Source organism: Primulina tabacum, chromosome 11 (genome assembly GCF_025594145.1).
Source record: "Primulina tabacum isolate GXHZ01 chromosome 11, ASM2559414v2, whole genome shotgun sequence".
NCBI lineage: Eukaryota > Viridiplantae > Streptophyta > Magnoliopsida > Lamiales > Gesneriaceae > Primulina > Primulina tabacum.
In genome coordinates, this window is record NC_134560.1 from 11,517,244 (window position 1) to 11,531,531 (window position 14,288).

Genomic DNA, 14,288 nt, shown 5'->3' on the forward strand with positions numbered 1-14,288 from the left:
AGGGAAGAAACGTTCTGCTCACACAAACACACCAAGAAGCAAGCTCCAAACACTTCAAACGGGCCCAAAAATTCTGACAAGGCAGAAGAACTGTGTTTCTACTACAAGAAGTTTGGACATTGGAAGAGCAACTGCAAGGAATACCTAGCGCATAAGAGTCCTAACAAGGGTATGTCTTATATTGAAGAAAATATCTCAATTAATTCAACTTCTTGGGTATTAGATACTGGATGTGGTTCTCATTGTGCAATGATTTGCAGGTGATGACAATAAATAGAAGACTAAGAGATGGGGACACCTTCCTAAGAATGAGCAACAGAGCAAGGGTTGCTACGAATGCCATATGGAATGTTTACTTATTATTAAACATTAAACAATAACTTTAAGTTACTTTTGTGAGATGTTTTTTTATGTTCCTGACTTGGTTAGAAACATTGTTTTCATTTCTATGATTGATAAATATAGATTTCTTGTTTATTTGCTAAAGGTGTTTGCTATATTTACGATAATAAATATTTAATTGGATAAACGAATTATAAACCGATCTATATAACTTAAAAATAAAAGATATTTCAACTAATAATTTCCAAGTGAATATGATTTTAACAACAAAAAAAAGTAAAAATATAGTATACATAATACACACATGTGACACGTTATGCTAGGACATATTTCTCAAAGAAGATGCACAAGTTAAAGGGACAAGACATATTTGACAAAAACTCTCTTGAAACATGTGAGTCCTGTTCCGAAATGAAATATGACCAAGCCTCTTTCCTAGGAAAAAAGTATTGTATACACGATTTATTGAATTCGATACATACACGTGTGTGTAGCATGCTAACTATTATCATGAGATATAAGCAATCTTATTTCATTATATTTACTGATGACTCCTCGAGGTATGTGTGTGTATTTAATGAAATAAAAATCTGAAGCTTTTGAAAAGTTCAAAGAATTCAGAGGTGAAGTAGAAAAACAATTAGGAAAGATTATTAAAATACTTGGATCTGATCGAGGTGGAGAATGCTTAATTAGCTGAATTTCAAGATTACTTTAAGGAGAATGAGATTCTCTTACAGGGACCCCAACTGCCACATCCTAGCTCAATGGTGTGTCATAACGTCGTAATCGGACATTGATGAAAATGGTTCGATCTATGATGAGATTCATTGATGTGCTACTTTGTGAGATATCCAAAGAATTATGTTGGATATTATTTCTATGATCCCAATGAAACAAATGTGTTTGTTTCAAGGAATATCATCTTCTTGGAGAAGGAATTTCTATTAGATAAAAAATGTGAGATGATTGAACTCGAGGAGATACGAGAAACACACACTCCTAAATTATTATAACCCACACCGGAGCAGTCAATTGGAGAGATACAAGCTCCTAGGATATCCGAAAGGGTCTCAAAGTTGCCTAAGATGATGAACCTGCTTCTTGAAGAAAGCCAAAATGAGCCCATTTCTGGATGTGATCCAAGAAACTTAAAATAAGCAATATCAGATGCCGATTCATCAAAATAGCTTGAAGTCTTGCATTCCAAAATGATTCCATGTACTCAAATCAAATATAGTCCTTAGTAGATTCAATTGGAGAAATTGTTCCCATAAGACGCAAATTGATTTACAAAAGAAAACTTGTGATAGATGGGAAGATAACAAACTTCAAAGCAAGATTGATACCAAAATGATATACACAAAGACAAGGTATTGATTATGAGGAAATATTTTCTCTAGTGGCAATGTTCAAATCCATTAGGATACTGCTAGTCATAGTAGTATGATATGAATATGAAAAATGACAGATGGATGTGAAGACAACATTCCTTAATGGTGACATTAAAAATGAGATTTAAATGTTTCAAGCCGAAGGATTCATATCATTAAGAAGTGAGCATAAAGTATGAAAAATGCAGAGATCCTTCTATGGACTCAAACATGCATCGATGAGTTGGAACCTCAGATTTGACAACACTATCAAAGATTTGTTAAAAACCTTGAGCAACCTTGTGTATACAAGAAGGTTAGTGAAAGTCTAGTGACATTCCTAGTACTTTATATTGATGACATACTACTCATTGAGAATTATGTTGGGATGTTTCAATCAACTTGTAACGCCCGAAAAATCAGTCCACGTAAACCGCATGCATGCAAATGATTTAAATTTCTTAATTATTTTATTTAATTGATTTTAAATGCTTACTTGATGTATATTATGTGATTGAAGGTCTAATTGCATGATTTCATAAAAATTGAAGATTTTTATCTGAATATTCGATAATAGGCCGAGGGAAAGAGATCAGGGACGACCAAAGATAAAACATTTTTCGATAAATATTTTCGAGGCTTGTTAATATGATTAAATATGATTAAAATTTTCTAAAAATGTTGGAGCCCAAATTATTTTACGAAACTCGCTCGATTTTATCTGAAAAGCTGGTTTTGGGCAAACGAAAGACTTTTAAAGGCCCAAAAATTATTATTTTTGAAAACAAATTTTTTAAACTTTTATTTTACAATAAAATAGGTATTAATGAGCCTAATTTATTCAAGATTAGTGGATCTAATTATTCATAAACCAAAAGCCCAAAAACCTAACCCATTGAACACCCAATTTCGAAAATAATAAATAATAGAAACCTAGGGCTTTTGAAGAGGATGGCAGCCGAAAATCCACACACCACACGCACAATTTTGAAAATATTGAAAGCAAAATTTCAAGGGTTTTTCGTCACCCGTTCGTCCCTCTTCGCAACTCATGTCAACGATTGAATATTAGAGCATTTTATACGCAAATGCACGCTTCTAAACCCTTAATTTCGTATCATTCAAATAATATTATGCATGATTCAAGATTTTATCATGAAAAATTATTTGGAGCAAAATATTCAATGTTTAAGGGTTTGTTTTTAACTTTCTTAATGATTTTATGCTTGTTTGTGACGCGTTATGATTCCTAAGGACACGTTTATGATTCCTAAGGACACGTTGCCATTAGAGCATGCTTAAGGGATGGGAAACAAGACGTTTAGGTAGGAAAAGAGGGCTGGAACCAAGCTTGGATAAAGAAGGATGAAACCTAGTGATTTCTAGGGTTAACCATATTTAATGAACAAGGTGGCTTGGTTCAGGGGTCAGCCACATCAGAGCTTGGGCAGAGGCCTGTGCTGGACATGACTCGATGCTAGGAAGAGTCCTAGGGAGGCTGGAAATGGTGGCACCCCAAGTGGAAAGCAAACCCAAAGGATTGGGGGGCTAGGTTGTGCGCGCGGCTTGGCCAGGGGGCAGGGGCATGCATGGGGGCTCGAGGCTGGTCAGGAGGGGTCAGATAGGGTCTTAGATGGGTCCTTAGGCAGGCTGGAGGGTTGGCTTGGTGAGGGGAAGCCACACGCAAACCCTAGAGATGAAGGGAGAGGGTCACGACTTGTTAGGACTAGCTAGGGCTGGTCAAATAGGGTCTAATAGGGTCCTAGGTGGGTTCCTAGGCGGCTGGAATAGGATGGCTCCTGAGGAAAAGGGAAGCCGCGACTTAGGGGTAATGGATGAGCGTCGCGGCTCGATTGCCAGGGCTTGGGCTGGTTCGGTATGGGGCAAGAGTGGGTTAGGAAGGGTCTAGGAGGGTCTGTATGTGGGCTGGTCCTAGGTGGCTCGAGAGTGGTTTGGAAGTTTTGGGAATAAAGTGACTCGAATGGGTATAGGGTTCGAGAATGTCTAGGAATGGAGAAGGGGTTTGAACCATGGTCCACGAGGGTTGGTTCGTGGTTCATGGGGGTAATTTTAGAATTAAAAGTTTATGTTTAAAATTTGGGGTTAAATATTAAGTTTTGAATTAATTTGGGATTAAAACGCTTCACAGTTTAGTAATTAAGGAAATAAATCGAAATGCTCGGGTTTACATCTAAGAAAAATATTAGAAATTAATTTTAAGCTTATCTAATGGTTTGGATATGCTCGAGTCGATAAAATTAAGAAAATATCAAAAATCGGGAATTTTAGAGCTCAAGAGCAAAATGGTCATTTTATGTCCCGGATAGTACGAAAGGTTTGGTAGTGTCCCAAAGAATCATAATGTATGCTAAATGATATTTTAAAACGTTTATGATGAAATATGGAATCTTATGATGTATGATAAAGCTGTACGATTTTTAATGTGAAAATGTTGTTTTTACGAATTTGGAAGGAACACGAAATTTTATGATTAAAAAGAAAAGAAAAATATTTTGACGGATGTCAATTGAATGTGACAAAAAGGATATGATATATGATTATTGGGAATATCGTTACGGAGAAGTCCTCGTTTACGGGAGAAAGCTCTAGAGGGAGCCCAACGATCATATTTTCATTTTTCGTTGGTGCCTAGTGCTCATCCCCATGCGCAATGGTGAGCTAAGACTGATCAAACGACCACATGATACATCTAGTCACTTTCCAGGATCAACGACCACATGATATATGATGATGGAAAGCCTTACGATTAAATGATTTATGATTTATTTATGTTTACAAATTTACGCTAGCTATTTTAAATAAAAGTATGATTTTGACGCATGCGCCTATATATGTATTATTTGTTACTCATGGTTAAAACGTGCTGAGTCATTAGACTCACTAGGTTTAGATGGTTGCAGGTGATGATGAGATTGAGGGAGGCGCTGACGCTTGAGTGGATAGAGTCCAGCAATATACTCCCGAGGGACATTGATTTTCCGCATTTATTTACTTATTTAGTATTTAAAGTTTTTATGAAAACATTTTGAGAATTATTTATAGATTTTATGCTTTATTTTGAAGTCTAGTTTTGAATCATTTTAAAAATTGACGTATGATTTTGGTGGTTGACGATTTAGGGATTTTTATGCACTTAGGATTTTGAAATATTGAGTTATTTTTGAAAGGGAATGTTTCAAAATTTAATAGATGAAAAAATACTTTAATAGAATTTTAAAGTTAGAAAGCAGTGGATGATTCACAACTAAAGTGTGGTTAGCTAGTAAATTCTTCATGAAAGATATGAGTGACTCATCCTATGTATTAGGAATACAGATCTATAGAGATAGATCAAAGAGGATGTTAGGGATTACCCAATCCAATTATATCGATATCATACTGAGGAGATTCTCTATGGAGGAGTCAAAGAGAGGATATCCCCAATGTGTCATGATGTGATTCTATCAAGGCTATGTGCTCTATGACTGATGAGGAGATATAAACCATGACTCGTATTCTATACACATATTCCATTGGCAGTATTATGTATGATATGATATCTACTCGACTTGATATTGCATTTTCACTGAGTGTTGCAAACAGATATCAGTTGAATCCCAGTCCATTCCATTGGAAAACCGTGAATGATTTTCTTAAATACTTAAGAAGAACTAAGAATTTGTTCGTGGTTTACGAGAGTGTAAAATTAAAATTGGAAGACTATATTGATTTTAGCTTCTAATCAGATGTGAATGATTTGAAATCAACCTCTGGATTTTTATTCAAACTCAATGGTGGTGTAGTATCTTAAAAGAGTTCCAAGCAAGACACCACAACATATGCAACCACTGAGGCCAAATATATAGCTACATGAACTGCAACAAAATAGGTTGTTTGGATGAGGAATTTTGGTCAAGAGTTGGGTGTCATTCCTCGAGGAGTTGATCCAGTCCTAGTCTATTGCGAAAACACTGCTGCGGTTGCGTAAGAAAAAGAACTGAGGTCCCATCAGCGATTCGATCATATACTAAGGAAGTTACACATAATCCCAGAGATTATGGGAAGAGAGACATATCAGTAGAGAGAGTTTTCTCTGCAGATAACATTGTTGATCCACTGACGAATCCCTTAAAGGACCATTGTTTGAGAAACATCGAGAAGCAATGTGTTTGAGACCTATTCGTAGTTGGCAATAGGGCAAGTCATATATTGTTAGTGTATATAACCAGCGAGACAACTTGTGGCTTGAGTTTTATTTACTCTTATGTACAAAAAATATTTATTTTAATAATATTTTACGATTTTATCCAATTATGACATTTATTTTATCTGCATACTCATGCAAACTGCATGTATAAAGTTCTTGAATATACAATAAGTATAGTGAGGTATGCCTCTCACGTAAGATCATTAAACTCAATAGAAAGCGTATTATATATTCTAAACTAGTTCCTAGTCGATTCAGCCGTATAAAATAAGGATAATGGTCTCTCGAGCTAGAGACTAACATCTGTGATGTAAATGTCATGTTTCATTGTTAAGGGCATGTAGATATTTATTCATACTGATGAGTGATCATTTGATGATGCACCGAAGAACCATTCTTCAAACTGTTCAAGTAGTTATCACGTATCGAGTAGAAAAGTCGTGGGTTGCAATTCACGTTTACTTGGGGTCATAAAAAGTAGTAGTACACTTTAGAAGTTATAATCTAGGCTGTCAAAATTTAATTGATTTCTCACATTTTAATTCTTGATGATTTGCAAGTCATATGATCTAATATATAAAATAATTTTTCCTAATTTTATGAACATTTTTACTGTTCGAAAGCAACTGTGGCTTGAGGAGGAGCGATGTAGTTTAATCAAAGAGGGTCGACTCTTTCTCAATAATTATTTGAGAATTTTAATTAGGTAATGGTTAACAATCTATTTAAATGACATAATTTTTAGATAATCTATATTATATTTTGGTCTCTAGCAACCAATATACAGACGTTGAAAGTAATATCCTTGCGGATTATAAAGCTTTGTAGGGCTAAAGATCTCGATATATCATATTTTATTTTCTGCGATATTATACGTGCATGCAATTTTATGTCTAATGTGTGGTATTTTATTTTATTTTTAAGGTGCTTCACGATTTATTTTGATTTAAATAATTTGTAGCGAACATGATCATTTATATAATTTTTTTTTATGTTATTAGTTAGTTGGAGTTTGTCATGCTAGAGATGTGTAGTTGTTTGAAACATATTGTTTTTAAAAATAAAATTTAGTTTGTGTTACATTTATTGGTGTTAGCATCAATTAATCTCAATGACACCATAAACAGATTCATTCTCGATTTGGATCAAAGATCTATTACTTTTTCTAGCCATATGTTGTTTCAAGAAAGAGTAAGTCTCATATGAGATGATTTTACATATATATATTCGTGAGACAGACTGATCGATTCATATTTACAAAGAAAAATAATATTTTGACATAAAAATAATATTTTTTAATGAACAGACCGGCTTGGAGATCTGACTCACAAAAATGACTTATGAGACAGTCTCATAAGAGTTTTCATGTTCAAGAAAATCACAATCAAACTCATATACAACAGTGTGATATGATTAAATATATATCGGCTATCGAATGCATTATATACGGTAGATAGACTGATAATTTGTTAAGTTTATGCCTCATTGATTTTTTTAAACATCGTAAAAAAATATTTAAAAAAATATATTATATAAACGCTATTGATAATATTTGTGTATTGCATGATATATATATCGTGTGTGTCTCGAGTGCTAGTTTTAATCATGACTTATGCTCGAATTCATAATCTGACGTGGAGTGAGAACTCCTTCAGAATGGTTTATGTATTCGATCTTTCTATATACTAAAACTTCATAGTTTGTTACATTACTCTCTGATAAAATCTATTCCAAAAATCCATAGTTTGGGAAAAATAAATAAATTACAGATTTCATTAATATGATGTCATAATTATAAAATCAAAAATTATTTTTGGTTTTTTTACACAATATTATGTTTCTTAAATTGTATTAATCAAATTAAGCAAGATAACCCGTCATCAATACAGATCTCTATAATTTTATTTTATTTTATACAAAAATTAAAACATATTCACACATTTGGAGAAAAAAAAAATTAATGCCGCCGCCAACATTTACACAATATGTTGATGGTTGAAAAATAAAATAAAAGCAATGTACTTCCGAAGGAAAAATAAATAAACATTTTTAATTTTAAATATGATTTATTTCAAATTAAATATAGTTTCATCCCATCACTATCTTGTCCACGTTATTCATTTTCGATTTGGACATTCCAATCGATAATTTTGCAATTCTGAAAAATTCATTTTTGAATTTAACAATTTTGGTGGTCCAATTTTGGTGGATGCATTAAAGGAATGATGCGATTTGAGACAAGTCCAAGCTGTATCATTCATTGGTAATGGGCATTAAATAATTATATGATTAAAGATAACAAAAAAAACTTGAAAAAATGAGAACCCAGTCTTTATATTTCGGTGCATATTGGATAAACTTCTAGAAGAACACAATAGCATGTAAACTACGCTAACAAGGTAAATCACATTGTCCAATCTATTGGAATTATTTTTTGGGCTCACATAATTTAATTAATAGTACATTGACATGCTATCTAATAAATGACTCAATAAAGTTATCTAATTAATAATGGATTTTCAAAAAATTAAATATATTGGTATGGTCCACCTTATGTGTAAAAATCCAGCTCAATTAAGTCTTCTATGCTAGGTCGAAGAGTGCTAAGATTATATAAGGTTATGGTCCCCGAGGTACAAAGAATAACACAGATATATACGACACACATATTCTAGATCTCTCTCCTTCTCCCATCTAAGACAAAAATAAGGTGGTCGATTCTACGTTGCCTTGAAAGATCCATAACTCCGACGCTAGATCAATCAATGGATTCTGATACGTGTTTACTATTATTTATATTTTCTGATAATTCGATATGAATTCCTAGCATGTTGTGATATATGGATTTAATGACATGATTTAGAGATTTATTTTATTAAATCTCCAACAAGTGGTATCAGAGTCAGGTTCATGTTGAATTATGAGAATTTTGTTTATTGATGGATCGAAACAGAAAAATATGTTTTATTCCCAGATTTTAGTCTATAAATTTTTTTGGATTTAGATCTAATTTTTATTTTAGAATTTTCTGAATTTGGATCTTAATAAATTCATGCTCTTTAGATATAGTGTTTTCTATTTTTATATCCAAAATTCAGAGTTATTTTCGAATTAAAAAAAATCAAAAATTCGGATTTTTTTCGAATGAGGTTAGGGTCGCCGGATTTTGGGCAAATCAGACGTTCTCATGATAACTTTACGACGGAAATTCTAAGGCGTATTATTCGCCACACTCCGGCGCTCCATAACCCTCCATCAATTGTCCATAAAAGGTTATACACCGATCGAATTTGTCGTTTGAATCGCGAGGTCATGCGCTCTTTGAATCTGGTCATATTCCGATCGATTTCTGGCCTAATATGGACCGATGACAGTGCACTAGTGGTCGTCGCCTTATAGGTCATCTTTTCCCGGCAGTACGTCGGAGTTTAGGCAACGGCGGTGGCAGCGGATTTTCTTGTAGGGATATGGTTTTTTTCCGAATTTGGTGGCTTTTGGCTGAATTTAAGGCCTTGTTTGGTTGTTCAAATTTTGAAATCAAGAATTTTGACCTTTATTAAATTCTGACTTCCACAATTATGATTTTGGAAATTAAATTCAATATTTCAAGATTTAATTGCATGAAATAAAATTAATATGAAATTACTCATTATCTTATCTTTTTTTTATTTCGATAAAATATTTATGGATGAATAATTATAAGATGCAAATATTTTATTTATTACATATTTGGTCTTATGCTTTATTTGGCCCAATTAAGGTAAACTATATTTTCTTGTGAAAATTTTAAGTTAAATTAATATCTCGTATCTCAAATTTTGTAAAATTTAAATTTCATATTAATAAAGTGATTTTTTGGGATATGTAGATATTGCTAAAATTCAAAATAAATTGTGCTTTAATTTATGTGAAAGAATAGCCGCCCAAAGGAAGACTATTTTTTTCCAAATTGCAAATACAATAGATAATTTTAAAGTGTATCTAGATCTATGCAGAAAATAATAGGTCCAAAGGAAGATTATTTTCTGACCAGATTTTAGTACAATATATCTATTTCAAATGCATTTATATCTATGCGAAAAATAGTCGGCCCAAAGGAAGACTATTTTTTGGCTAGATTACAGACATAATAAGTGACAAAATTTTTTTTATATCTATGCAGAAAATAATCGGCTCAAAGAAATGTTATTTTTTTGCCAGATTATAAGCACATAATTATGTGGTCTTAAACTGTGTCAAAACTATGTAGAAATTAATCGGTCCAAAGAAAGATTATTTATTGCCAGATTGTAGACACATCATATGATATTAATTAATTTTGTTAAATTTTATGCGAAAAATGATCGGCCCAAAGGAAGGTCATTTTCCGGCCAAAGTTTAGCACAATATGTGGTACTAAATATGTGATAATTTCATATATACAATTGTCGGTCAAAAGAAATGCATATTGTTGGACATATTTATTATCAATATTTAATAACCATTATGTTTAAGTATACTACTTACATGTTGTTATTTTTGTTCAAAGACTAAATATCAATGTTGTGTTAGTGTAACATCTACTACTCATTTTTCTTAAAAAGTACTATTTTTTTTTCTAATTCATTCGGCCGAGATACTAAACATTTAAAATATAAATATTTTGCACCATTTAAAAATAATCCAAAATTCAACTTCAAAATAAAGCATAAGTCTTTAAATAAAAAATCCTCAAAATCTTTTCGTAAAACTTTAAATATTAATACGTGCGGAAAACAAATGTCCCTCGGGAGTGTACCGCCGAACTCAATCAACTCAAGCGTCAGCGCCTCCCTCAATCTCATCCTCACCTGCAACATTCAAACCTAGTGAGTCTAATGACTCAACACGTTCTAAACATATGTAACAAATAATACATATACAAGCACATGCATTAAAATCATACTTTTATTTAAAATAAGCTTGTAGTCGTAAATCATTTAATCGTAAAGCTTTCCTTCATCATATATCACTTTAGAAGAAGTTTGATCCTTTAAAATGACTAGCTGTATCATTTGGTTGACTGATCAGTCTTACCTCACCATTGCGCATGGGGACAGGCACTAGGCACAGACGTAAATGGAAATACGATCGTTGGGCTCCCTCTGGGGCCTTCTGCCGTAAACGGGCTCCCTCTACGGCCTTCTCCTTCACGATATTCCCAATAATCAAATATCATATCTTTTTTTGTCACAATCAATTCATATCCTTCAAAATATTTTTCTTTTCTTTTTAATTATAAAATATCGCACCATTTCCAAATTTGTAAAAAAACATTTTAACAGTAAAAATTGCACAGTTTTATCATAAATCATAAAATCTCATATTTTCATCGTAAATATTTTAAAATATCATTTATTATGTATTATTATTCTTCGGGACACTGCCAGACCTTTCGTACTACACGGGACGCAAAATGACCATTTAACTCTTGGACTAAAAAATTCCCGATTTAGTTTTTTCTTACTTTTATTGACTCAAGCCTATCCCATATCATCTTATAAGCTTAAATTTGTCCTATAATATTTTCTTAGACATAAACCCGAGTCTTCCGATTTAATAACTTAATTACTAAACCATGAAGCATTTTTAACCCGAATAAATTCAAAACTTAATATTTTCTTTCCAAATTTAAGCATAAACTTTTTATCGCTAAACTTAACATGACACCTTAAAATACACCATAAACATTTCTTAGACGTAAAATTAAGCCCCTCAACTAATTTTTCAATTCGTTTTAAAACTTAACCGTACTCCCCGATTTTAACCCGTCTCGACTCAAAACTTAACCAAACTTTATCAAACTTGAACCGTAGCTTATTAACACCTAACCATACCTTATGCCACCCAAATCAAACCATTTAAGACCTTCGGAATAGCTTAGAATTCCTACTGAATTTTCTGCACAATTGATCAAACCCTAGCCCAAGCCAACTTTCAATCCATCGAGCCTAGCCCTTAACCATCATGTCCAGACCCTATGTACCCATCCTAGGACCTAGAGTGAACCCTTAGAACTCTACTGAACCAGCCTCTACAGCCCTAGCACTTGCAACCTTAAACCAGCACCCCTAAAAGCCTTAAGCAACCCAAAGAAACGTGCAACCTTTATCCTCCCTTTTCAGCCCTTGCACAGCCCATCTAGGACAATGACTAGACCCTATTTGGACCCATGAACATGTCCCTACAGCAGATGACAGCCTACTTCTTCCAAGGACCAAAAACACAAATCCTAGTTCCTAAAACCAAAATTTCATTCAGGTCTTGCATCAATATTGTTCAGCCCTTAAACATGCATCTATGGACACTTAAACATGTTGAAAATCTTGTCTTCCAGTAGACCTATCATGGCAGCCAATTTGTGCATCATAAGCATGTGTTTCAATGCATGAAAATCAAAGTTTTAAGATGTACAAGCAATAAAAACGAAAATAAAAGGAGGGTTTCATATTTTTCGTGCAAACATGATGAAACACACATAATATGATAAGAATGGTACAAAAAGAAGTTTTATAAACGTGTCTTTACGCTTAAAACTCTCGAAATACGAATACCATAGCGGTGGAACGTCGGTGACGAATAGAGGACGATTTCTATTTTTTCTACCCCTTTTTTTGTCAAAACTGCACCAAAAACCCACCTTGGGATGCAAGAGAGTCGGGTGATCGCTGTTGGAAGGAAGAACGAGGAAGAAGATTGAATAACGAAGAAGAAAAAAATCAAAAACTTCCTTGCAAAGCTTCCCTAGATTTGGCCGATTCCTCTCTTATCTCCTTCAATATACATGAATTGTGTGTGTGTTTCGGTGTTGTAGGTTTGTGCGTGTGTTTAGGTGTTTAGGTGTGTGTAGGACCCTTTTAAAAAGTTTTCTAAACACTTAATTAATGGGCTTAATTAAGCCTATCTTTTTAAAAAATTAATTATGTCCATTAAGATTAATAAAATCATTAGGCCTCAAATTAAAAGATTTAAAAATATCTATTTACAAAAAAATCTTTTATAAAATACATAAAATATCTTGCTCCCACTAATTAATTTAAACTTGACCTTAAAAATGCAATAATTCTTAAAATATTTAAAATAAATATTTTCTTAAGTAAAAATAAAAATTTAGCTTTTAAAACTTTAATATCTTAATCGTCTTCAATCCTCCGTTCCGGCCAACCACCGATATTCGTCTGAAAATCTTTAAATCATGAAATCAAACAAAATTACACAATTAGTTATTTATTCACTTAAAATATATCATTCATACATCCAAAATCATTTAATTAAAATATTTTAGCAGTTTAATAATTTTCATGCATACAGTCTACGTGGACTGATTTTCAGGCGTTACAAATTCTCCCCCCGCCCCCTTGAAAAAATTCATCTTCGAATTTGTCTAGTCTTGATTATTGAACAGCTTAGGCTCCCTCATTCAATTCATACTTAATCTGATTGACTTAAATTTTGCATTCTATCATGCTTTCGCTGCGTACTCTGATGTGACATCTTCTATTTTCAACAATTTATACTAAATTTCTTGATCTCAAGGAAATCAAAATCTTAACTAGCTCTACATCTTCTATCCGTTATAAATCCTAAACTACCTTAAGTTATTTTATCTTCCCAAAGATTAATTAATTTTTGACTTTACTTTAAGTAATCCTGATCGTATAATTTAGTTCCCGAAATATATTCCTATTGTCAGACCCAATTTCAATCCATACTCATCATATAATATCCATTATTGTAAAACACCTTAATGACTGATACTTACTAAAACATCATTCATGTATGTGCCAAACACATTGTCCTTAATACCATCATCAATATACATTTGTTTCTTAAATCCCAAGCATTCCGAGTACTTCAACGGTTCAAGCCAATCGAGTCACCACTTTAGATTATGATTCATTCTAAATCCCATCATAACATCGAACACTTATATGTAACATCGGAACTCAAGATTATGTCAAACGACCTTTATACTCACAAAAATCTTAACACTCTAGGGGAGAAAATTTTTATCCACCTTTCCAAAATAATTTTTACTCTTAGTGTCGTATAAATGTAAAACTCATTGTTCTACTCTTTCCTCAATGCCCATCTATGTTTTGTGACTTATTTTACGTAAGGTAGTTATCTATTTGTTATCCCAAAAGTTAGAGTAATTTCCTTATCATGGAAATGTCATTCTTAACTTATTGTAGTCAAGATAACGCAAGGTCCTGCATGTCCCAATTTAATATTCCCAAGGTTAATCGTTGACCCAAAAATAATGTTTTATATTGGAACTTGAAAATTGATCCATGGAGCTTCAGTTCCATCTATTCCTATAAATCTCATAGTCCACCGAACCTAGC